This window comes from Hyperolius riggenbachi, chromosome 12 (assembly GCF_040937935.1).
Source record: "Hyperolius riggenbachi isolate aHypRig1 chromosome 12, aHypRig1.pri, whole genome shotgun sequence".
In the NCBI taxonomy this organism is placed as follows: Eukaryota; Metazoa; Chordata; class Amphibia; order Anura; family Hyperoliidae; genus Hyperolius; species Hyperolius riggenbachi.
Genome location: NC_090657.1, coordinates 192,757,996 through 192,784,543, shown reverse-complemented (window position 1 = coordinate 192,784,543; position 26,548 = coordinate 192,757,996). Strand labels below are relative to the sequence as shown.

General features: G+C 45.9%; 1 protein-coding gene and 1 long non-coding RNA gene across 5 annotated transcripts in view; one reads left to right on the top strand and one right to left on the bottom strand.

Moving 5' to 3' along the window:
• RIPOR3 (RIPOR family member 3) overlaps positions 1-165 on the bottom strand; it is a 562,255-nt gene extending 562,090 nt beyond the window's left edge. For 3 of the 4 annotated variants that reach the window (XM_068264141.1, XM_068264138.1, XM_068264143.1), the window contains exon 1: positions 54-165. The gene's annotated coding sequence lies outside the window, so the exon portion shown is untranslated. The remainder of the gene's footprint in view (positions 1-53) is intronic. The other variant, XM_068264139.1, reaches the window with a different exon arrangement.
• A 100-nt stretch (positions 166-265) lies between these two features.
• Positions 266-26,548, top strand: part of LOC137542319 (uncharacterized) — a 71,106-nt gene continuing 44,823 nt past the window's right edge. The window contains exons 1-2 of the long non-coding RNA XR_011025397.1: positions 266-427; positions 25,377-25,528. This is a non-coding gene — a long non-coding RNA (uncharacterized lncRNA). The remainder of the gene's footprint in view (positions 428-25,376; positions 25,529-26,548) is intronic.

Genomic DNA, 26,548 nt, shown 5'->3' with positions numbered 1-26,548 from the left:
AGCCCCCCATCCCCACAGTTTGCCACCGTTCCCATTATAGTGATTATACCCACCGGTTGCAACGTCACACACCTGTCCCATCGCACCCTACACTGTAGGGCCTACAGTAAAAAACTGCACAAAAATATAGCTCCGCCCCCAGCGTCCCTCCAGAGTCCAGTCAGTCATCCCATCACGCGCGGAGCTGGCAGCAGTGGGCGGTGATTGGTGGAGACAGCGACAGGTGCGGTGCATGCTGGGTACGTTCACGTTGTTTAGCGCAGCTGCGGGGTTTCCTTCTCTGGCTACCGTCATGGTTTGGAACACCCGGGATCGTTGTGGCCGTACGGGTAAAATAGTTGCGCAGTGATTGCATCACATGACGGTATAGATCTGTGCAGGTGCCGCAAGATGACGGCTGCAGTGAGGAGCTAGGCTGATTCGCCGGGTAGGTTATTTCGTCGGTACAAGGGCCCTTCATAATCTGCACTCAAACCACGAAGTTGCATTGGTATGGAAAAGTCTCTCACACTCTATAGTAATAATTACTAATTAGCCACCAAGAAAATAAATTAGTACATAATATCTTTCCTTGGATCATTTTTTTTTTTTTAGTGTGTGGAATTGGGGAAATGTAAGTTTAATTTTCATGGGAAAAGGTTAAAGGACACATCCAAGCTGTTTAAAAATAAAAAAAAAAGTCCACTTACTTGGGGCTTTCTCCAGCCCTCGCCGCAGCTCCAATCACCGCTGGTGGGCCTGGGTCCCCTCCGGCGCATGATTCCTAAGCTCGACATCTATTATGTACCGGGCTGTCCAGCAGGGGATTGGAACAGCCCCGGGTGCTGGCAAGAGAGCGATCAGCCTCAGGACAGAAACCCACTAGGAACGATTTTCAGAGCACTGTACGATTTGAAAACTCTTGCAAATGTAATGCTATGGGTGTGATCCCACTCGAGCGATGTGATTTTAAAAAATATACCCCATAGCCAGGCATGGGCTCACAAGTCCCTAAGTACTCGAATTCGTGATTTAAATGAGGCTTAATTGCCTCAGCTGTGCGGCTGGGAGAGAAGGGGTTAGTTACCGATAAGTCCGTCGGACTTCCTGCGTTCCAAACATCTTGCATGCAAGACTCACTACCGCGCAATTCCTCCTTCCGGCTTGAAGAAGGAAGTGCGTGGTAGTGAGTCTTGCAACGCGTGCAAGACGTTTGGAACGCAAGAAGTCTGACTGACTTATGGGTAACTAACCCCTTCTCTCCCAGCCGCACAGCTGAGGCAATTAAGCCTAATTTAAATCACAAATTCGAGTCCTTGGGGGCTCGTGAGCCTACCACTGCCCATAGCATTGCATTAGCAAGAGCTTTTTCAAATCGCTAGCGATTAGGAATCGCTGTTACTGTGTTTCTGGCCTTAAAACGGCAACTGAAATGAGAAGAATAGGAAGGCTGCCATATTGATTTTTTTCTAAACAATACCAGTTGTCTGGCAGCGCTGCTGATCTATTTGGCTGCAATAGTGTCTGAATAACAACAGTGTGCAGAAACACCTGATCTGCTGCATGCTTGTTTAGGGTCTATGGCTAAAAGTATTTGAGGCAGGGGATCAGCAGGGGTGCCAGGCAACTGGTAATAAAGGAATACTGTGGGAGGTCGGGGGAATATGAGTTGAACTTACCCGGGGCTTCTAATGGTCCCCCGCAGACATCCTGTGCCCGCGCAGCCACTCACCGATGCTCCGGCCCCGCCTCCTGTTCACTTCTGGAATTTCAGACTTTAAAGTCTGAAAACCACTGCGCCTGCGTTGCCGTGTCCTCGATCCCGCTGATGTCACCAGGACCGTACTGTGCAGGCCCAGTATGGTCTGTGCCGACGCAGTACGTTCCTGGTGACATCAGCGGGATCGAGGACATGGCAACGCAGGTGCAGTGGTTTTCAGACTTTAAAGTCTGAAATTCCAGAAGTGAACCGGAGGCGGGGCCGGAGCATCGGTGAGTGGCTGCGCGGGCACAGGATGTCTGCGGGGGACCGTTAGAAGCCTTGGGTAAGTTCAACTCATTTTCCCCCGACCCCCTTACAGTATCTCTTTAAAAAGAAATAAATATGGCAGCCTCCATATTCCTCTCTCTTCAGTTGCCCTTTAAGGGGACTGGAGGAAGCCCCAGGTATGTATACTTTTTTTTTGTCTTCTCCCATCTTAGGTTCTCTTAAAGAGCAGCTGAAATGAAAAGAATATGGAGGCTTCCATATTTATTTCCTTTTAAACAATACCAATTGCCTGGCAGCCCTGCTGGTCCATTTGGCTGCACTAGTGTCTGGATAATACCAGAAACAAACATGCAGCTAATCTTGTCAGATCTGACAATGGGCTCTATTCACAAAACCATGTGCGGTAACTTTTTTTGGGTGAAAAATTACCTCCAGTGATGATCCACTAAAAATAGTGAAAATAGTGAGTATTCACTAAAAATGTACCAAGTGTGATACCTGTTTGATAAACAGGTGATAAAACTGTCAGTAATATGTACGGAAATAAAGCTTTTTTTGACCACTGTAGGGCAGCCCATATGCTTGCCACCCATTACACAGAGACGACCCAGGAAAGCCTGTCACATTTAAAGTGGGACCTCAACTCTTGCGCAGGACAGAATGAAAACCTATAGAAATGCACCCCGTATGTATATAATTTAGCCTTTCTAATTCCCCCTCATCTGTGAATAATCACAACTGTAATTTGAGCTCTCAGCTATGCCAGCTGGCTGCCTCAGCAGAGCAGCTAATGTGTAAACACAATGTTAACCCTATGTCTGCTTCCATGAAAGCAGGAAGTATATACACTGGAGATTGTTTGTTAGATTTGTATCAGCTGTCACAAAAAAAGTTTTTCTTTAAGGCTGCTTACACACAGGGACTTTACAGGCGCAAGTTAGTGCAGCCTGTAACGCTCCCCCAACGCACAGCAATGTAACACAAGTGGGCTGTTCACACTGCCCACGTTGCGTTACATGTAACGCTGCACGTTCTGCCGAAAGTGCAGCATACCATAGCGTTACAGCGGCTTAAGCCGCGTTAGACTGTTTGCACATGCTCAGTCATGTTGGGGAGAAGCGGATAGCGGCCAGGCACATGGCCAATTAATATTCACTGCAGTGTTTACTTCCTGGTGCGGCCGCTCTGTGCGGCGATTGGCCGGCGGGACAATGTGATGCCGCATGCGTCCAAGAGTACGCATCACGGACGCCAGAGTGAGCTGCACAACGCGGCTCACTCTGACGTCCACATCGAAGAGCACCAGGCCTTGCGTTAGGTGCACGTTATGCGCAACGTCTTTGTGTGCAAGTAGCCTAAAGGGAAGGTTCAAGCAAAATAAAAAATGAGTTTCACTTACCTGGGGCTTCTACCAGCCCCATGCAGCCATCCTGTGCCCTCGTAGTCACTCACTGCTGCTCCAGTCCCCCGCTGGCAGCTTGCCGTCCTCGGAGGTCGTCGGGCAGCATTGTGTACATTTTTACATTCCTGCTAGTCAGGAACATTAACACATACATTTTTACGCGTTACTGGTTCAATGCGTAAATTTTTACGCATTGAACAAGTAATGCGTAAAAATGTATGTGTTAATGTTCCTGCACTAGCGGGAATGCGTAAAAATGTACGCAATGCGTCCCGCCGACCTCCGAGGTCGACAAGCTGCCAGCGGGGGACTGGAGCAGCAGTGAGTGACTACGAGGGTACAGGATGGCTGCATGGGGCTGGTAGAAGCCCCAGGTAAGTGAAACTAATTTTTTTATTTTGCTTGGACATTCCCTTTAAAGGTAATTATGCTGTTGCTTATCTTTTAGAGCAGAGATTAATTTCCTCCTCTGCTTCTATAGAATCATCTAAAACAGGGGTCCCCAACCACCGGGCCGCGGCCCACTGCCGGCCCGTGGGCAGTTGCCAGCTGGGCCGCGGCGGGTCTGGCCTCTCACCCCCCTCCCCCCGCGGCCGCCGCTCCTGTCACCTTATGAGCTGGCGGCCGCTTCCTGTCACTGATTCCCCGTAGCCGCTTTGAGGATTGCAGCATCTCCTTTTACAGCAGCGCTTGCTGCGCAGCTGCTGTAAGGAGGGAAGAAAGCGAGACAGCGCCGGTTTCCATGGTAACGGCGATCGCCGCTACAGGAAGCCGCTGCCCCGCTTTCTTCCTTCCTTACAGCAGCTGCGCAGGAAGCGCTGCTGTAATAGGAGATGCTGCATTCCTCATAGCGGCTACGGGGAATCTGTGACAGGAAGCGGCCGCCAGCTCAAAGCAGGTAACAGAAGCGGCGGCCGCGGGGGGAGGGGGGCTACACTGGGGCACTATACTAGCTATCCTGGGGCACTATACTAGCTGCACATGGGGCACTATGCTAGCTATACTGGGGCACACTGGGCACTATACTAGCACTATACTAGCTATACTGGGGCATACTGGGCACTATATTAGCTATACTGGGGCACACTGGGTACTATACTGGGGCACACTAGGCACTATACTAGCTATCCTGGGGCACACTGGGCACTATACTAGCTATACTGGGGAACACTGGGCACTATACTGGTGCACACTAGGCACTATACTAGCTATCCTGGGGCACACTGGGCACTATACTAGCTATCCTGGGGCACTATACTAGCTATCCTGGGGCACACTGGGCACTATACTAGCTATCCTGGGGCACTATACTAGCTATCCTGGGGCACACTGGGCACTATACTAGCTATCCTGGGGCACACTGGGCACTATACTAGCTATACTGGGGCACATGGGGCACTATACTAGCTATACTGGGGCACACTGGGCACTATACTAGCTATCCTGGGGCACATGGGGCACTATACTAGCTATACTGGGGCACACTGGGCACTGTAATAGCTATCCTGGGGCACACTGGGCACTATACTAGCTATCCTGGGGCACTATACTAGCTATCCTGGGGCACATGGACACTATACTAGCTATACTGGGGCACACTGGGCACTGTACTAGCTATCCTGGGGCACATGGGGCACTATACTAGATATACTGGGGCAGACTGGGCACTATACTAGCTATCCTGGGGCACACTGGGCACTATACTAGCTATCCTGGGGCACACAGGGCACTATACTAGCTATTCTGGGGCACATGGGGCACTATATTAACTATCATGGGGCACTATACTAGCTATCATGGGGCACTATACTAGCTATACTGGGGCACACTGGGCACTATACTAACTATACTGGGGCAGTATACTAGCTGCAGCGGGGTACCTAGACTCCCTATACTGGGGCAACTGTGCTTGCTGTGCCGCCGCGAATATACACCCCCCCCCCCCCCCCCCCCCCCCCGGGCCCCAGAGAAAATTTTGGACGGTTACCGGTCCCCGGGCCGAAAAAGGTTGGGGACCCCTGATCTAAAAGACTGTACGAGGTCTGAAAGTGCGCCTTGAGATTAGACACACTCGTCTTTTCTGCCTTCTATGTAAAATTGACATAAACTCGAGCAAAGAAAGCTCAAAAGGCTCCATCCTGAAGGCCAAAAGCATAGTTATCACCTACCATTTGTAGGTGATAAAAAATACTTAATTAACACCAACTTTTCAATTGAGAATCTCAAATTGGAGATACATTTTGAGGTAATTACCACACTTTTACCGCATGAGGTAATTTAGGGAGAAAAAAAATTGTGAATTTCAAAATGGAGATATTTTGGTCGGTGTTTATCACTACCTAATTTAACTCATGCGGTAACTCATTGAGAATAGAGCCCAATGTCAGAAACGCCTGATCTGCTGCGTGCTTGTTCAGGGTCTATGGCTAAAAGTATTAGAGGCAGAGGATCAGCAGGATAGCCAGGCAAATGGTATTGCTTATAAGGAAATAAATATGGCAGCCTCCATATAACTCTCCTTTCAGTTGTTCTTGAAAAGTAAGGCTACGTTCACAGTGAGGCATTGTGGCACGATGTAATAATAGAGGCAATTTATCATGCATTATTGCATTGCACTTGTTGTAAGCCTATGCAATGTTCAGAATTCTACCGATGCAATGTGTGTCAACGGACTCTGGCATTTCAACATGACATATGCATTGGGCTCTATTCTCAAAGACTTCCCGCATGCGGTAAAGTACATGCGGGAAGTTTGCGACCAAAATACCGTCAAGTTGACATTCTCAAAATGTTCCGCATGTTTTTTCCGCATGCGGAAAAATTTCCGCAAAAGTCGGTATTTTCCGCAATAAAAAAATCAATTCTCAAAAATGTTCAGGCGCATCATTTCGTCGTTAATTACCGATTTTTTTATCACCTACAAGTAGTAGGTGATATATTCCGCATCCCATTGACTTTAATGAAGTGTGGAGGCTTAAAGAGACTCCGTAACAAAAATTGCATCCTGTTTTTTATCATCCTACAAGTTCCAAAAGCTATTCTAATGTGTTCTGGCTAACTGCAGCACTTTATACTATCACTGTCTCTGTAATAAATCAATGTATCTTTCCCCTGTCAGACTTGTCAGCCTGTGTCTGGAAGGCTGCCAAGTTCTTCAGTGTTGTGGTTCTGCTATGAACTCACCCTTCCAGGCCCCTCTCTGCACACTGCCTGTGTATTATTTAGATTAGAGCAGCTTCTCTCTTCTCTCTTATCTTTTACAAGCTGGATAATCGTCCTCTGAGCTGGCTGGGCTTTCACATACTGAGGAATTACAAACAAAGGCAAAGCTGTTTGCAGGAAGAAAAGAGCAGCCTGAAACTTCAGTGCATGGGGGAAACAAACACACAAATGATCTCTTGAGATTCAAAAGGAATGCTGTATACAGCCTGCTTGTGTATGGATGTATTTTTCTATGTGTGGACATGCTGTACATCAACCTACTTCCTGTTTTGGTGGCCATTTTGTTTGTTTACAAACAAACTTTTTAAAACTGTTTTTAACCACTTTTAATGCGGCGAGGAGCGGCGAAATTGTGACAGAGGGTAATAGGAGATGTCCCCTAACGCACTGGTATGTTTACTTTTGAGCGATTTTAACAATACAGATTCTCTTTAAGGGCTGTGCTTGCTGGACTTTAACTTTTTTTTTTTAAACACTTTTTCATGCGACCTTTTTACCGCATCATTCCCGCATGTATAATGGCTGTTTCCGCATCTTTTTTTTCCCGCATGCGGAAAACATGCGGAAAATATTAGTGAATGTGGAAAAAATGCGGAGTTTACCGCTGGCGGGAATATAGCGGTAAAATTTCGCGGAAAATTTGGCTCTTTGAGAATAGAGCCCAATATGTCAATTCATAAAGATTAGAGCAAGCGGAATCAGCACAGAGAATACCGCTCCCTTGGCAGAGCTGATAAGCATGCGGATAACAGCTAAGGGAATGGAGAGACAGACCTCCCAAGCAGCAGCAGTGAGAGCAGAACAAAAAAATGGCATCCCAGAATACACAGGCTGTGTTTTTTAACCCCTTGGGTACCTGTTTTCAGATACATTTCACATTAGAAAGCCTGCATGTGTAACATTTTTTTGAAGTTCTTCTAAGTTGTGGCAATTAAATAGATTGTTTAGAAAGACTAATAGGCCTAGTGCACACCAGAGCGGTTCGGCTGCAGTTTGCGATCCGCTTGCGGGTGCGGATCCGCTAGGGTAATGTATTTCAATGGGCTGGTGCACACCAGAGCGGGAGGCGTTTTGCAGAAACGCAAACTCCCGGGCTGCTGCAGATTTTGGATTGCGGATGCGTTTCTGCCTCAATGTTAAGTATAGGAAAAACGCAAACCGCTCTGAAAAACGGCACTTCAGAGCGGTTTGCCAGGTGTTTTTTGTTACAGTAGCTGTTCAGTAACAGCTTTACTGTAACAATACAGGAAATCTACTATACCAAAACCGCTACACAAAAACGCAAAACGCTAGCTGAAACGCTGCAGAAAAAGAAGAAAAAGCGTTTCAAAATCTGCTAGCATTTTGCGGATCTGCTAGCGGTTTTTGGTGTGCACCAGGCCATAGACAGATTCAGTGCAGATTCAGGGCAAGGAGAGGCAGTTTAAAAAAAAATGCACATGTAAAGAGATGCTGGGGCTGCCTCTTCTATAGTAACACTGTCTCTGGAGGAGAAAATGTATCAACTCGGCAGCTTCTAGTGTTTCCGCAAGCCTACCGCCTGCCTAGAGCCAGCCTAGTTCGGGAAAATACCGCAGTGCTATCGCAACTGTAAACATTTTTATGAATGAGCACACAGAAGTCTAACATACCGAATGCGGTATTTTCCCGCACGGATTTCTTTTATCGAACACACTTTTATGAATGATAGCCAATGTAGGCCTTTAGCAAATCAACAGGGTTTTCTTTTCCTACCTTCTTACCATTTTACTGACACCTAAATGTGGTGAAGAGCTACAGACAATTTTAGTAATGTAAATAACAGTCATCAGTGGAGTTGTGGATAGCACTATCGTGGCGCTGGGTCCCCAGTTCAAATGTAAAGCCTGGTGTACACCTATTATAATTGGCCAATCACAGACCAAGTTTACCACCTCCATGTAGTATGAGAGCTTACCTACACAATCTGCTCATAGTATTCCATATCTAATGACCCACATACTACATGGAGGTGGTAAAATTGGTCATTTATTGGCCAATTATAATTGAAGTTGTGTACCAGGCTTTAGTCAGGGCACTCTCTGCTTAGAGTTTGTGTGGTCTTCCTGCATTTGTTCTGTAGGTTGGGCAGCATAGTGGTGGTGTAGTGGATAGTACTCGTGCTTTGCAGCGCTGGGTCCCTGGTTCCAATCCCAGCCAGGGCACTAATTGTATGTAGTTTGGTTGTTCTTCCTTTGTCTGCATGGGTTTCCTCCCACATCCCAAAACCATACAGCATAGGAAGGTACAGCAGGGACAGTAACAGACAAGAGCAATGCAAGGGTAAAAGACATAGGCTATCATTCATAAAGCATTCCCGCATGTGGTAATGCTGAAAACAGCTGACTTTACCGAGCATTTAGCAAAGTGTCCATTCATAAAAGCTGTTACTGCATGAAAAGCTGACATTCCCGAGCAGTGCGGGAAATTACCGTCTTATGGTGATTATCTTAACACGTCACCAAATGTCAATTCATAAAGATTAGAGCAGGCTGTATCAGGACGGAGAATACCGCTCCCATGGAAGAGGCGATAAGCATACAGATAACGGCTAAGTTAATGGAGACAAACCTCCCAGGCAGCAGCAGTGAGAGCAGATCAAAAAAAGGCATCCTAGAATACCTCAGGCTGTGTTTTTTAACCTCTTGGGTACCTGCTTTCAGATATTTCACAACAGAAAGCCTGCATGTGTAACATTTCTTAAAGTTCTTCTAAGCTGCGGCAATTAAATAGATTGTTTAGAAAGACTAATAGACAGATTCAGCGCAAGGAGAGGCAATTTAAAAAAAAAAATCATATCTAAAGGGAAGCTGGGGCTGCCTCTTTTATTGTAAGGCTGTCTCTGCACGGAGAAAATGTATCAACTCAGGCAGCTTCTCATTTTAAGACAGCCGGTACTATTCTGTTAGCCGGGCGCATCTGCTAGGTGGTGTTACTTACTATTCCCCCTCCAGGCCGCCATGGATAGAAGGGAAAGATGTTACGCTGGAGTTTTATCGCCACCTAGTGGATACGCCCGGCTAACGGAAAAGAACCCGATAGCCTACCGCTAGCCTAGTTCGGGAAATCACCGCACTGCAATCGCAATTGTAAACATTTTTATGAATGAGCACACAGAAGTCTAAAATACCGAATGCGGGAATTTTCCCGCCCTGATTTTTTTTACCGAACACACTTTTATGAATGATAGCCATACTGCTGCATATAAAACAGAATGATTACAAAAGCTCATGGCAGAAACACATTTACTAAACTCACTCATTGCAAAGGCAGCTGCTGGACATAGGCCTCAATTCACTAAGCTTATCTCCTGTCTTTAATAACTCTTCTAGAGTTGTTACCATGGTGATAAGGCATGTAGTATTCAGGAAACATTTTACCTCAGGCAAGCCTAAAGTTAACTCTTCTGTCTTTAAATTAACTCTCCAATCCTTAAAATAACTCCAGAGTTAAAGACAGGCTGTTACCGGTAATTTACCTCCTCTGTAGTTATTTTCACATGCAGTTAATTAACTACAGAGGAGGCAACTTAACTACAGAGGGGGTAAATTAACTACAGAGGAGGTAACTTAAGGAATGAAGAGGTAAGATAACTCTCTCACGTGTGGAGGTAAGTTTTCTCTTGCTTTATTATCTCTAGCATGATCTTAGTGAATTGAGGCCATAGTGTCTGTATTGTATTCTCTCCTCTGTGATTAGCTGCAGATGCAACATAATTAGCAATTAGGAACTGCAGAGAGACACCCATGGGTAGCCAATGTGTGTGCATCACAGAGCCACCAGCAGGCGAATGAGGGTAGTGAATATTTTGCTTACATGACCATATATACGCAGACATTTAAAGGAAACTTACAGCCCCCTGTAGTCCCATCTGCTCGACCGCGGTCCTCCCGATCCCCTCTGTTCCCCAGCTGCTGAGTCTGCGATCCAGCTGAGTTGCAGGCCACTGCACATGGGAGTATTCTGCACAAGTGCAATTACAGTCTTTGTGAGCTGTGCAAAACCTAAAACTAGTCATATGCTGTAAGGGCTCGTTCACACTATGAGCGTGTGCAGGTTTTTTTAAGCGCTGGCTATTTTTAGAAATCACCCCCTAAAAGCGCTTGTGCAATGATTGCCTTTTAGAGTGTTCACATGTAAGCGTTTCGATTTCATTGAAATCGCAAACCCGCTACATGTACCATTTTCTGAGCGCTTTGGCTCAATGGAAGGTGTAGGTCAGTGATCTGCAAACGTGGCTCTCCAGCTGTTAAGGAACTACAAGTCCCACAATGCATTGCGGGAATCTAACAGCGACTGTCATGATTCATAAAGGCAAATGCATTGTGGGACTTGTAGTTCCTTAACAGCTGGAGAGCCAAGTTTGCAGATCATTGGTATAGGGAAATGACAAAGCACTTTGTATAGCGATTTCCTGGGCGCTTTTATGAATAAATACATTATATTTATTCATTTCCGGGTGAAAGAGTTCACTTCCTGGCTGATGTCAGGAAGTGAAAAAACGAATCGCTCTGTAAAAGCGCTTTTCTAGGTGCTAAACGCAGGGAAAAGCGCTTAAAAAAACTCTTAAATGGCTCAGCGTTTGCGATAGCACTGGCGATTTATAATGCGAACATAGCCTAAGAATCAATGTTCGATCCTATAAAAATATCACTTCAAAAATGTACTGTATCTAAAACCCATTAGATTGATTACTGGTGAAACTTGATTGGGAAAAGTGATTTTTTTTTTGTATTGATCGGGGTGGGAATGACAAATGGAACTGATAGCAGCATAACTATCTATTGCATCACTCTGTGCAAATTAAACATTACACTTGGTTTTTCCAAAAGATTTCTACTGAAGGGTTGTGGAGTCTGTACTAAAATCATCCGACTCCTCATGAAACCCCCAACTCCAGGTATCCATAATTGCTCCCACTCCTCGACCCCGACTCCAAAGCCCTGGAATTGAGAGGTACGAAGTTGCTGCTTCCAATAAGAGAGAAATTGATCCTTTACTGGGGTGAGCATTGTACACTGTATAGCCAGCATTAGTTACATGACAAGATAAGACGATGAGCAAGGCATGGAATGCATCGAGCACTAAACAGGCTATAGAACGATTCTGATTACCTTTCGTGTTAATAGTAACAGAGTGTTTACAAGCTGTGTATATAATGTAGTGGTATGCGGCCTGGGTGACATTTTAGGGAAATTCCTGGGGAAAAATATTTTGTACAGACGTCAGCGCTGTGTTTATGCAGATGTGAAGCACGCATTAATGTCCGCTGCTGGATTTAAAGGACCCCTGTGGCCTATACTGCAATCTACCAGACGTGCATTGCATTGATGGCTGTATGTGATATCACTGAACCATGCCATAGATGAACTTCTCAGCTGTTCAGTAGCTATTCAGTTGTCTCTAGGGATGCGCCTTGTGCCGACTTTTGGTGGTCTATTGAAAGACACAGGTCCTCTTGGAAAGGCAACTATGGTTTATTTTCAGGAAACACATGCATAGCTTTGAACTGTAATTACAGTGCTTTGCAAAAGTATTCGGCCCCCTTGAAGTTTTCCGCATTTTGTCATATTACTGCCACAAACATGCATCAATTTTATTAGAATTCCATGTGAAAGACCAATACAAAGTGGGGTACACGTGAGAAGTAGAACGAAAATCATACAGGTTTGCAAACATTTAAAAAAAAAATAACTGCAAAGTGGGGTGTGCGTAATTATTCAGCCCCCTGAGTCAATACTTTGTAGGACCACCTTTTGCTGCAATTACAACTGCCAGTCTTTTAGGGTATGTCTCTACCAGCTTTGCACATCTAGAGACTGAAATCCTTGCCCATTCTTCTGTGAAAAACAGCTCCAGCTCAGTCAGAGCACAGCGATAGTGGAAACGAGCCCTAAAACACTTTCCTAGCAGAAAATGGCATCTGAGAGTGAGAAAGAGATAAAAAGGGGAATTTCTTATCAGTGAGGGTCACACTGTAGTCACTTCCTGTCTGAGTCAGGACTGAGTCAGCCACTTACATACCTGATATTTAACTCTTTCAGGTAGAGAGAGAAAAAAAGGAACACCGCATAGTTATTTGTGTGCTAGGCACTGTACATACACATGTCTATCTCAGCATGTCACATGTCACTTCGGGTATCCTTTAAATGCCTTGCCCAAATCTACATATGCAGTCAGTAGGATTGTCATTGAGATGCAAATAGATTTGAGATTATTGAGAATTATGCTACAGTAATTATGATATAGAATTATGCTAATTATTAAAGGTTAGGCATGTCTGTACAACACTCACCCCTGAACTGTATGTGTGCATGCACCCTAACGTCTCTACTTTTGTTGAAGGGCCCTTTTACACTTAACTTGCAAGTGCGCGCTGCGATACTGTTTCATCGCAGGGTAATGCAACGACAATGCAAGGCAATGGGGCCCAGCACACTTACAATGTGGTGTTGTGGTGGAAGTGCCCGATCGGCCTCCAAGCCGCTGCAAATTCAGCAGCACGTTACCGTCAAACTTCAGCGGCGATAGCAGTAATATAAGTCAGTGGGTAACGCAGGAAAATAAAACATGTTGGCGGCGTTGCACATGCGTAGAACGACGGGAAAACCCGGGAATCTCAGTTACGTACTTCCTGTCCATGCATATGACCCTGTCAGCGCACTCTGCCGCAGCTCTGTGCATTGCGCTACAATGGGGGTGGAGCATCATGCCATTAATGCACTAGCCAGATGTAACATCAGCCCAAAGGTTCATACATACATCCAGTTTTTTGATCGGTCAATCACTGGTCACTTAAACCACCTCTGTGTAGTGTGAAGGCCTACATCTTTTGAATATCAAGATCAAACCGTGTAGGTAAGGTCTCATACTACATGGAAGCGGTAAATGTGGCCAATCAAAATTGCATGTGTGTACGCGCACCTTGGAGCTTATTTGTGTCAGTTCACCTACCAGTGTGTTTTTTGGGACATGGCAGGAAACTGCCATGCTCGGAGGAAACTCACGCAAACACTAAAATGGTGGCATTACATGAGCTTAGCGGAAAGATTTTGGAGGTTAGAGATTCTTGCTAACACTCTATGCTGCCTCATTTCAGTATTAGGCCTCTTTTCCATGGACTATTGAACTGTGTGCTCAGCAAGCAGTTACCAGGCAGCAGTGAGCAGTTTTGAAAGTCTGTGGGAAAGAGGCCCAAGGCAGTCGATAGCTTGCTTCTGCCTGGTAACTACTCAGGGCTCTTTCACACTACAGCCCTTTTTCAGCGTTTCAACGCAAAGTCGAAACTTTGCATTGACCAAGGTAAAATGAAAGTCCATAGACTTTCATTTTACCTTTCACACGCGATGCTGCGTTTCGATGCGTTGCGGTACGACACACCTGGGAGCATTTTATCGTCGGGAATTGGCGTTTCCCAGGCAGGTTAGTTAATTACTACCGCCGCTACTCAGCGTCGCACCACAGATTCCCGACCACACGCAGCAGCCTATCCAACGCGTGCAGGAGAATGACTCCTGCACGCGTTGTAATGTGAAAGAGGCCTCACTGCTGCCTGGTTACTGCTCACTGCTGCCTAGTAACTGCTTACTGAGCACACCGTTAAACTGCACGTGGAAAAGAGGCCCTAGTTTACAAATGTGAAGGCGATAAAGCCTGTTATTTTCCATTTCACACAGTAAGCTACTGAATGTTTGTTACACAATGTCCCTTCCATGTCATTCATGCATTAAGAATTATGGTATTTCTATTATTTCTACAAGCTGGCGGATCTGATACAGCAAGATGAATGGGGAGGGAAATGTTGTAATGTAAGCAGCATAGACACGTCCGTGTGATAGCAATGTTTATGAAGCTGCCTGCAATGTTGGGCCCCTTCTCATCAGTCTCTGCACATTCTTTGGCAGTGACTCTGTCCCTGTTTGCATGCTGGAAGTTGTGTTCCATAACTCCCCTGCGAATGGGGGATCGGATAGGAGAGCTGCCACCCGTTATGCCTGGCAGATTTATCAGACAGATTACCATGTAGACAGGCTGTACGCAGCCTCCTGGGAACGCTATAATCTCTGTCTCTGCAAGTTCAAAAAGTTACACAGCTTAAAGGGGAACTCTGCTTATGTAAATGCAATGTCCCACTGTGTCAGCCATGTACATTGCAGAGAATTATGAGAGATCTTCACCCGTTTCTGTTTTGTGTAGGTGTAGCAATGATCAGAGCAGCTGCAATGGGGTTCAGGAACAGTGGGGGACCAGTTTGTCCTCAACTTGCTCCTGTGACAGATAGCCGCTTGTACAAGAGAATCCCTTTATAGAAAACTGGGAGAAGTGATTTACTATGTCAGAAATTGTCATACTCAAGCATACAAAGTATACTATTGTATAGTATCTTAATTCATTCAATCATTGGGAGTCATTTTTATTTTCAAGCGAGCACAGACAGTCTAAGCCAGATCACAATGCACAGTGCTCAATATGCAGGGATTTGCATGCAATAATCACACAACAGCTTGCACAGGAAGCATAGCTCTCACCAGTTAATGCAGGTACAGTACTGATAGTGTACAATAATACAATACAATACCATTTCTATAGCGCTTTTCTCCCATAGGACTCAAAGCGCTTAGGCTCTTTCAGATTCAGTAATTAGTAGGATGAAGTATTCACACAACAAAAGTTATATTTCTGCAAATGCCAAACTGAACAGGTGGGTTTTCAGTCTGGATTTAAACACGTCCAGGGATGGAGCTGTCCTGATCTGTTGAGGTAAGGAGTTCCAAAACGTAGGGGCAGCATGACAGAAGGCTCTGGGACCAAAAGTTTCCAAGTGGACTCTGGGTATGACTAGATTATTAGAACCTGTTGATCTGAGAATGCGGGGATTGCTATGCAGCTGCAACATATCTTTCATGTATCCAGGGCCTAGATTATTCAGGGATTTAAATGCCAGTAGGCCGATCTTGAATAGGACCCTCCATTCTATAGGTAGCCAGTGAAGGGAGTGCAGGACTGGCGTTATGTGGCAGTGACGGGGTTGGTTGGTTAGCAGTCTGGCAGCAGTATTCTGTATCAGCTGTAGGCGGTACAAGACCTTTTTTGGAAGGCCAGTGTAGAGAGCATTGCAGAAATCCAGTCGGGATGTAATAAAGGCATGAACTAAGGTTGGCAGATCTTCTGGGGGGATGAGGTGCTTGATTTTTGCAATGTTCTTCAGGTGAAAATAGGATGATTTCACCACAGCAGAGATTTGAGTTCTGAAGTTTAAATCCCCATCAATTAGAACTCCCAGGCTACGCACATGATCAGAGCTGTGTAGATCCGTGCCTCCTATTCCCAGTGGTGAAGACTGCAAGTTAAGTTGTTTTGTTATCATGCTCTGCCCTCCAATCAGAAGGACTTCAGTTTTGTCTGCATTTAGTTTCAGCCAGTTGTCATTCATCCATTTCTGTAGTTCACGTAAGCAGGCGTTTATAGTTAGAGTTGGGTCTGTCACAACAGGCTTGAAGGAAAGATATAGTTGGGTGTCGTCTGCATAGCAGTGGTATGTCAGGCCATGTTTTTGGATTAGTTTTCCCAGCGGTAACATGTAAATCGTGAAAAGCAGGGGAGAGTGGATTGAGCCCTGGGGCACCCCATACTTAAGTGATACAGGGGTGGACAGGAAGTGTAACGATTGGTGTCAGCACGCAGAGAGAATCTGATTATTGATGATCTGCAGAATCACCGATAATACAGATATATTGCTAACCTCTGGACACCTTTTGGTATGTGATTGTTTGGTGCAACAGTAGTACTTTGAGTAATGCACCTGCTGAGCAGGTGATAATAGACAGTAAAGAGACACTGCTCTGAGAGCACAGGAACCTTCCAGCAGCCTGAGACTCCTCAAGGGGTGGAGTCAGGCTGAAGATAGGTAAGGCCAGAGAGAGAATGACACCTGAAGGTGGATGTCACTATCTGGTCTGGAGACTATCTCTTAATAGGAGAGATAGCTCTCGAGGTCGGGCTCGCCAGGTTGGCAATACACTGACAGATAAGTACAAAGACAGAAGGCTGATTCGGTATCCAAGGCAAGCCGGGTCTGGCAACGGAATATCAGATATGCGAGGTACCGAATCTGAAGACAGAGGAGTAGTCAGAAAAGCAATAAGTCGTAACAGATATCAAACAATGCCTAGTCTGGGTGCGAGGTCCGTGGTCTCAGCACCCTGGAACTAGTCTGAAAAATAACACAGATGGTAATACAGTTCCCTAATCTGGGTGTGAGGTCCTTGGTCTCTACACCCTGGAACTAGTCTGGAGTATAACACAAATGATAGTACAGTTCCCTAAGCTGGGTGTGAGGTCCTTGGTCTCTACACCCTGGAACTAGTCTGGAGTATAACACAAATGATAGTACAGTTCCCTAAGCTGGGTGTGAGGTCCTTGGTCTCTACACCCTGGAACTAGTCTGAGCATAAACAGAATAACAGTTCAAGTAATCTGGCTAAGTGTGAATTCCCAGATCCACCTGGTTCAAACACACTGTAGGATCTGACTGAGGTGAGGTGGAGTGCTTCCACGTAGTGATCGCAACGGCAGACAACTTGCAACTGGCCAGCAGAAACTATATATGGAGTAGTGCTCTCCAGCACCACCCCTAATTGCTCAACCAATAGTATCCTGCCACTAGACACCCGCTTCCGCGTGCAAACTGCCGCGCTGGACGCGGAATCAGCCGCCTGCTCAGTAGCACACGCGGCGGCTTTTCCGTGATCTCTCATAGGAAGGGCCCCATAGACACTTTGTGGGTTCTGCCACTCAAGAAGGATTGGAACCACTGAAGAACTATGCCATCAATGCCGCAGTATTCCTGTAGCCTGTTTATCAAGATGTCATGGTCAACTGTATCAAAGGCTGCAGAAAGGTCTAGCAGTATGAGGATCAAGCACTCTCCTCTGTCTCTTGCCATGAGCAGATGGTTGCATATTTGGATGAGGGCAGTTTCAGTGCTGTGGTGTTTCCTGAAGCCAGACTGGAATGGGTCATAACTGTTGTTTTGTAGGATTTTGGCTTCTAGCTGGAGGTAAACAGCTTTTTCAATTAGCTTGCCCAGAAAGGGGAGGTTAGAGACAGTGTGCTACTCTGTCCACATTTCAGTGTGCCCTGAATGATGCTGTAGGGTTGCAGCCATGCACAAGCAAGTCACAACAATTGCCTCAGTAATCGGGCAGCAGCTAGGAAGCATAGGTCTCACCAGCTGGTGGTGGGCTGGGGCTTTTGAGGTAATCTACTCAGGCCCACAGTAGTGTGCAGATAGCTAGTAGCCTATAATTGACTACCTGCGACTCATGGGTCTCTGACTGATGTAGGACGCATGCACCCACCCAGTTTCCATTATATACAGAATACTGCAAGGGCCAAAAACAGGTTTACTATACCAGGTGTTACTTCCATAGACTTATAATGGTGCTTGGCTGAGACCTGGACATTTAGTTTACTATACCTGAATGTTTACTATATTTGCATTTACTATAATGAGATTATTCTGTAAGTTAAAGAGACACCATAACATCAAAAATTTCCCCTGGGGGGTACTCATCTCGGGTAGGGGAAGCCTCAGGGTCCCAATGAGGCTTCCCACGCCGTCCTCCGTCCCTCGGGGGGGTCTCGCTTCAGCCCGAACAGCGACCCGACAGCCTGTTCAATATTTACCTTCCCGGCTCCAGCGGGGGCACTGTTCCTGCTTTCAGCTCCGAAGTAGACGGAAATACCGGATCTCAGTCGGGTCCGCTCTACTGCGCAGGCGCCGCAGACCCCATGGCGATCGGATATTTCCACCTATTTCAGAGCCGAGAGCCGCCACAGCGCCTGCGCAGGAGCCAGGAAGGTAAATATTTACATCCCCGCTGTTCGGAGGGCTACAGCAAGACCCCCAAGGGACGGAGGACGGCGTGGAAAGCCTCATTGGGACCCTGAGGCTTCCCCCTCCTGAGGTGAGTACCCCCCCAGGGGAACTTTTTGATGTTACAGGTTTTCTTTAAGTTGAAACTCCACTTGCACCAAAAACTGCTACAAACCTTTATCAGCGCTCTTGGCAATTTTAAAGGAAACCTAAAACAAAATATAAGTGACCAGGTGCTTCTTCCAGCCCCCTGCAGTCCTGTGTCCTCACCGTAATTCCGTGCTCCTCCAGTAACTGGCAGTGACCTTCTGACAGCTCCATCCTGTAATTCCCAGCTCCTCCAATAACTGGCAGTGACCTTCTAAAGCTCCTTCCTGTAATTCTGAGCTCCTCCAATAACTGGCAGTGACCTTCTAAGGCTAATTTCACACCAGGACGTTGCGTTACAGGGGGCGTTAAGGTCGCATAACGTCCCCCTAACGGAACGCCTGGTGGTGCTGGATCTGGACGTCAGAGTGAGCCGCGTTGTGCAGCTCACTCTGGCGTCAGTGATGCCGTGATGCGCACTCTTGTGCGCATGCGGCATCACGTGGTCCCGCCGGCCAATCGCCGCACAGAGCGGCTGCTCCAGGAAGTAAACACTGCACGTCATAACGTGCAGTGCATATTAATTAGCCATGTGCCTGGCCGCTCTCCGCTCCTCCCCCACATTACTGAGCATGTGCAAGCAGTCTAACGCGGCTCAGCCGCGTCCAAAGTACTGCATGCAGTACGTTGTCTTGTGACGCAGCGTTACAATGTAACGCAACGTCCGCACTGTGAACAGCCCCATTGATTTTTCATTACTGTGCGGTGGGCTGCGTTACAGGCTGCTCTAACGTGCGCCTGTAACGTCCCACTGTGAAACCAGCCTTAAGCTCCTTCCTGTAATTCCCAGCTCCTCCAATAACTGGCAGTGACCTTCTAAAGCTCCATCCTGTAATTCCGAGCTCCTCCAATAACTGCCAGTGTCTAGAGATGGCTCGAACCTCCGATTTTAGGTTCGCGAACCTCTAACGCGAACTTCCGCAAAAGTTTGCAAACCTGTAAACTTTGCGAACCGCAATAGACTTCAACGGGCAGGCGAACTTTCAAACCAACAAAAACTAATTATGGCCACAAAAGTGATGGAAAAGATGTTTCAAGGGGTCTAACACCTGGAGTGGGGCATGGTGGAGTGGGATACACGCCAAAAGTCCCGGGGAAAATTAGAGATTTGACACACAGCGGGGTTATAATCAGAAATCACATTGCATTCCTAAATTGGAGGCATAAAGGCCTCAATTCATCATTGCCATTGCGATAACTTTTTCCAGTTCGTTAAATTACCGAATTTGAAGTCTATCGATTTCTAGTTGTATTCATCAAGGTTTTTCCGCATTTGGTAAAATATCGATAACAATGCGGTAACCATTCGATAACATTACGATATTTCCATTTTACAGTGGTAATTTAACACAAGGCCATAAGATTCCAGTGGAATTGTGGGTAAAAAGGTGGTCCTTTGAACACCACGTAGCAACATTCCGAATAGGGCTCAACACCTAGACCAGGATTCTGGGAGTGCCTTGGGACAATCCCACAATTTTGCCAGCTACGGCTTGATAGGAACCTTTTCTGAAAAATTGTAGTGCAGCTAGCAAATTAGTTAACCCTGACACTGCCTGTGTTCTCTTACAAGATGATTCAAGAGAAATGCAGATGTCCTGGTATAGCAAATAAATCCATTCTCTTGCAAATTGATATGGTTCTAGACCTTATTCTTGCCCTTCTGCGCCTTAGAATCACTCTCAGCTGATACATAACCACTTCAAATGGCTCCATCTTCTCTGTCAGCAATGATCTGACAGGAATAACGACAGAGTAGTGAAGGAGATGACTAATCCTAAATTTAAAGCTAAACCATGCCCACTTTCAGTTTCATGAATTGCACTTTTTTCCATTTTATCGCATCATTACCGAATGATTACCAAATGCTCGCTAACAGCTGTAGATAACTTTGGTGAATCCTGAAATCAACTAATTGATTCAATAAGTCTTGATGAATCGAGGCCAATGTGCTTTGAAACATCTTGCGTGTGTATACATCAATCAGGTAGTGTAATTAATGTACTGCTTCACACTGACAGACCAAACTCACTGTGTAACGCACCACAAACAGCTCTTTGTGTAGTGACGGCCGTGCTGGACTGGTGCGCACCATGGCAAGATTGCACTTCCTCAGTGATGTCAGGTTAGGTAATGTCTGACTGCCTTATCAACTTCCGATGGTTCTTTCTCTACCATTGCTTACATGTATTCCACTGCGGTGTTCCAATCGCCACAAATTTTCGGAAGGCCTCAGAGTCCACCAGCTGGTATGGTAACAGCTGGCGAGCTAACAGTTCCGCCAAGCCAGCTGTCAGACGCCGGACAAGGAGGGGGACTGGCAGACATTTGCTTCTTCCACTGAAAGATTTCCTTAACGGACATCTGGCTGCTGTGGGCAGAGGAGCAGGAATGGCTACCACCACCACACATCCAAGGAAGGCTACAGGCACGGTACGCAAGTCCCGATTTAGGGAGGTAGTGACGAAAAATAACAATACATGAGGACTCTTTCGAGGCCCTGCTGTATAATGATGAGACGAATACACTTGAAATCCTTTAACGAGAATCTGTTATGGAGGGCAAGTCTGCCATCCATTCAAGTGAAAGGTATGCACTGACTGCCAGGTAAAATACAATGTGCAGTCACACAGGTGCAGTGAAAATGGATTCACTGACTGCTGGTATATAAAACAGCGTGCGGTCACAGAGATGCGGTGAAAGGTATGCACGGACTGGTATATAAAACCGTGCGGTCGCACAGGTGCAGTGAAAAGGTATGCTCGGGACTGGTATGTAAAACAGCATGCGGTCACACAGGTGCAGTGAAAGGTATGCTCGGACTGGTATGTAAAACAGCATGCGGTCACACAGGTGCAGTGAAAGGTATGCACCGACTGCTGGTATATAAAACAGCGTGCGGTCACACAGGTGCAGTGAAAGGTATGCACCGAATGCTGGTATATAAAAGTGTGCGGTCGCACAGGTGCAGTGAAAAGGTATGCACGGACTGGTATATAAAACAGCGTGCGGTCACGCAGGTGCAGTGAAAGGTATGCACCGACTGCTGGTATATAAAACAGCGTGCGGTCACACAGGTGCAGTGAAAAGTATGCACCGACTGCTGGTATATAAAACAGTGTGCGGTCGCACAGGTGCAGTGAAAAGGTATGCACGGACTGGTAAATAAAACAGCGTGCAGCAGTCACACTAGGCACTGAATGTGCTGTGCCTGGCACAGTATAGCAATTAGCAAGCTGCGACAGACAGGGCTGTATATGCAGTGTCAGTGGGCCACGCACAAAAAATTAAAAAATCACAAGAACATAAGCTCTCAAAAGAGCTGTTTTGGGGTGCTTTTCATCAACAAATATCAGCAAGGAGCAAGCTAACAGACCTCCTAACTATCGCCTTCCCTATCTCTCCAATGTCTCTCCCCTCTCTCACTAATACTGTAGAGAAAATGGCCGACAATGATGTATTTTTATAAAGAGGGGGGGGGGGGGGGGGGCGGCGGCTCCAGGAGGGAGTGCAGCCTGATTGGCTGCCATGTGTCTGCTGACTGTGATGTAAAGGGTCAAAGTTTAGACCAATTATGTAGTATAGGGGACGGGTCGAACTCGCATAAAGTTTGCGTTCGATCGCGAACCGTTCGGGCCATCTCTAGCAGTGACCTTCTGACAGCTCAATCCTGTAATTCCGAGCTCCTCCAATAAGTGGCAGTGACCTTCTGACAGCTGCATCCTGATCATGCTCCCAGGATTGGGAGCATTCTGTGCTGGTGCCGTTTGCAAAAATTGGAACTGCACAAAACTCCCCTGCTTACGGGAGCGCTATTGAGGAGGCACATGCACAGTGCCAAGGCGACTGGCTGAGTTGGATAGCTTATAAAAGGGCACTGCTGCTGACAGCGAGGGACAAGGAGGGCTTCAGGGTAGGAACACACTAGGCAGTGCGGGAAAGGTAGCGGTTTTACTGCGTTTTCCTTGTGGTTTCTTTGCATATTTGTTCCACACATGCATTTTTCTTGGGTTTTCCGTGCATTTTAATGTTTGTGGTTTGCATATATAAATCGCATGTGTTTTGTGCGCACTTTATTTATGCGTTTTATGCAAATCACTAGGAAGCGGAAATACATCATCAAACTTATTGTTTTGTTTAAACAAAAAACACACATACAAAACTCTTTAAACGCACTAAACCACAATACCTCTGCGTTACCATTGACTTTCATTATGTGCGTTTTAGATGCGTTTTGGAAAAATATGCAGCAAGACCAGCGTTTTTAAAAATGCACATTGCAGAACGCAAACATGTGTCTTTTCATGCGGCCCATTGACTTGCATTCAGGGCTGTGGAGTCGGAGTCGTGGAGTCGGGCAATTTTGGGTGCCTGGAGTCGGAGTCGGGAAAAAATGCACCGACTCCGACTCCTAATGAATTTGTAACTGTAATTAAAATAGAAAATATGTTAAAATGTTCTATTTCTCAGATAATAGTCATTAAAAATAATGTATATATACAGTAATAGCTGTGCTTAGTCCACAAAAATGAAATAAACCAATCAAAATGAGTTACTTGTGCTGCTTCAATAAAGCAGTCCCTGTATTTTTAAGGTCAGATATACATATCTGATTGTGACTGTATATATAATGTGTACACAGGAATCTCTTATATATACTAAATAACATCTATGCTGTAAGAATAAAGCCTAGCTGTGTCACTGATAGAGATGGTCAACGAGATGGAAATAATTCCGCATTGATGCTGATTTATGCAAATGTACGCACTCCCTTTGCTGATGAAATCAAATAATTTGATATGTTATTAAAATTTGTTTTGGTGACTACAAATTAAAGGGTAATTGAGACAGATGAAAAGTAACGTTTTTTTTTTTTTTTTATACATACCTGGGGCTTCCTCCAGCCCCCTTCAGGCTAATCAGTCCCTCGCTGTCCTCCACCACCCGGATCTTCTGCTATGAGTCCTGGTAATTCAGCCAGTCAGCGCTGTCCGGCCGCATGCCGCTCCCACAGCCAGGAACATTCTGCACCTGCGCAATAGTGCTGCGCAGGTGTAGTATGCTCCCAGCGGCGGAGTGTGTGCATGCGCACTACGCCTGACTGGCTCAAGTACCTGGACTCATAGCAGAAGATCCAGGTGGCAAAGGAGGACAACGAGGGACTGATTATCCTGAAGGCGGCTGGAGGAAGCCCCAGGTATGTATAAAACTTTAATTTCATCTGTCTCAGGTTTACTTTGTTACACAGTAGCACTATACTCTACATATGCACTCCCCACAGAGCTGCAGGGAATCCACTGAGAATGCTGTGCACATTGAACACAGAGGTGTTGTCTGTTTACAATCTCCTCATTCCCTTGCAGAGTACCTGCACATCATTCTTACATGTACCCACAGTTACATTGCCTAGGGCCTGATAGATGTTCTTTGTTCCGGTTTGTACCTTTTACAAGTACTCTTACCAAGGACTAGTTTTAGTCTAATGGGAATAAATATAGTAGTCTACATATCCTTCTCACTTCAGTTGTCTTGTAAAATTCCTAAGCGTTGGCAGTTAAGAGACGAATTTCATGTTACATACTTTTAATCAACAAAATTGTAATATGCAAATTAGAGGAGTCGGAGTCGTGGAGTCGGAGTCGGTGGAATCCTAAACTTCGGAGTCGGTGGATTTTTGGACCGACTCCACAGCCCTGCTTGCAGTATGTGCATTTTCGCTGCTTTTTCTGCAACGCTAGCGTTTGTGGCAAGGCTGTGGAGTCGAGGAGTCAGAGTCAGGGCAATTTTGCGCAGTTGGAGTCGGAGTAGTGGTTTTATAAAATGAGGAGTCGGATGAGTTTTGTACAAAATTCACAGCCCTGTTAAGTATTAGACTATAAGGAGTCGGAGCCATTTTTGGTACCCGGAGTCGGAGTCGTGGTTTCATAAACTGAGGAGTCGGAGTTGGAGTAGGAAGATTTTTGTTTTGACTCCACAGCCCTGGTTTTTGGGTTCCTACCCTCAGTGGGCTGGAAGAAGCCCCAGGAAGGTTAAACTGGTATCTTTTTTTCACTTTGGGTTCCCTTTAAGTTCATTATAAAGTATTTTCCTGCTTTGATTAGCAGCCAGCTATGGAAATTCTGAACTTTTTTTTTTTTTTCTGCTGAGGAGTTTGCACTGCCAAGAAACTTGCCTTCTTGTTGCATAAGTGGCTACACAGAGTTGGAGCTAATTGTGCATTTGCAACACCTGAAGTAATCAGTTGACTGACAGCAAACCTGCACTCTCTCATATTACAATCTCTATGAGGAACCATGTTGAATAAACTTGTTTGACATGCTTACTTGCAAGTCAAAATGTTTGCCTTAAATTTTTGTAATGTATAGAGCTGAGAACGGATTGCATATTTTTTCCAGCAGTATTGAAGTTTTCCCTGACATTAAACAGTGGAGCAGAGTTCATGAGTTTGGATGCTGTATTGAGTGTTACTTTATTTCTTTGTTTGTCCCTGTCTCTTACGTATATCAATATATGCCTTCATGATTTAGTTGGGAGTGTGGACACATGGGTGCCATTGTCCCTTGATTTTTCTCTCCCCAATTCAGTGAAGGAGCCAGTGGCGTGAGCATAGCCTCCAGAACCAGTACCCACTCCACCCAACTCCCTCTCCCTTGTAAATGCAGGCCTTTTTCTGTCTCCTAAAGCATATCACATGATGTTGCTTTAAGGTGCTTAGTGTACCTATTTTTTCTTGGTTATAGACCACATTCTGTACTCATGAAGATGGGGACTTCAGGATATCTTCTGGAGGAGATAAGGGAGGTGGACACTGTTGACCGATTGTTGCAGTGACTGCGGTCCACCCTGTAGAGGCAAAAGTCTCAGTATGTGGCCTATCAGACCATTTGCAGAGGTAGGTAGCATAATTAATTTATGCCTTGTATCCATATATATTTACATAGATTCTAAATATGTAAACAACCTTGTAGATGTTATGGAGTCTTTTGTCCTTTCAAACCTTTTTCTGCCATCTAATGGTATTATAAAAATCTCCCATAGAGCCCACTCACACTTGAGCGGAAATCGCACGATTCCCACTCAGCGCCAAACGCTAGCGGTTTTTAAAAACAGCTAGCACATGTAAGCTTATGGCAGTGTTCTCACCGCAAACACATAACATGCAGCGTTTTGCCGGTGATTTGCGATCGCGATTAGCATCCATAGCACCGCTAATCGCGATTGCTCCCAAACGCTGCAATGTCCAGTGATTTTTCCGCGTTAATTGCAGAAAAATCACTACTGCAAAACGCTAGCGGTAATCGCTAGCGTTTTGCAATTCTAGGTGTGAATGGGTCCATAGCATTGCATTAGCAAGAACTTTTTCAAATCACTAGCGCTTAGAAAAGGCTTGTAGTGGGTTTGGGCCTTTAAAGGAAAGGACTATGGCAGCTTCCATAGGTCTCACACCTCTTAATTTTAATAGTTAACCAACACCACACACACACACACACACCACACCACCACCACACCACACACACACACCACACACACACCGCACCACACACACACAACACACACACCACCACCACACCACACACACACCACACACACACACACCACCACACACACACACCACACACACACACACACAACACACACCCACAACACACACCACACACACAACACACACACACACCGCACCACACACACACCACACACACACAACACACACCACACACAAACACACACCACACACACACACACAGCACACACCCCACACACACACCCCACACACACCACAGACACCTACACCACACCACATACCCACACACCACACCACACACACACACCACACACACACACACACAAACACACACCACACACACCACCCACACATACCACACACACACACCACACACACCCCACACACACC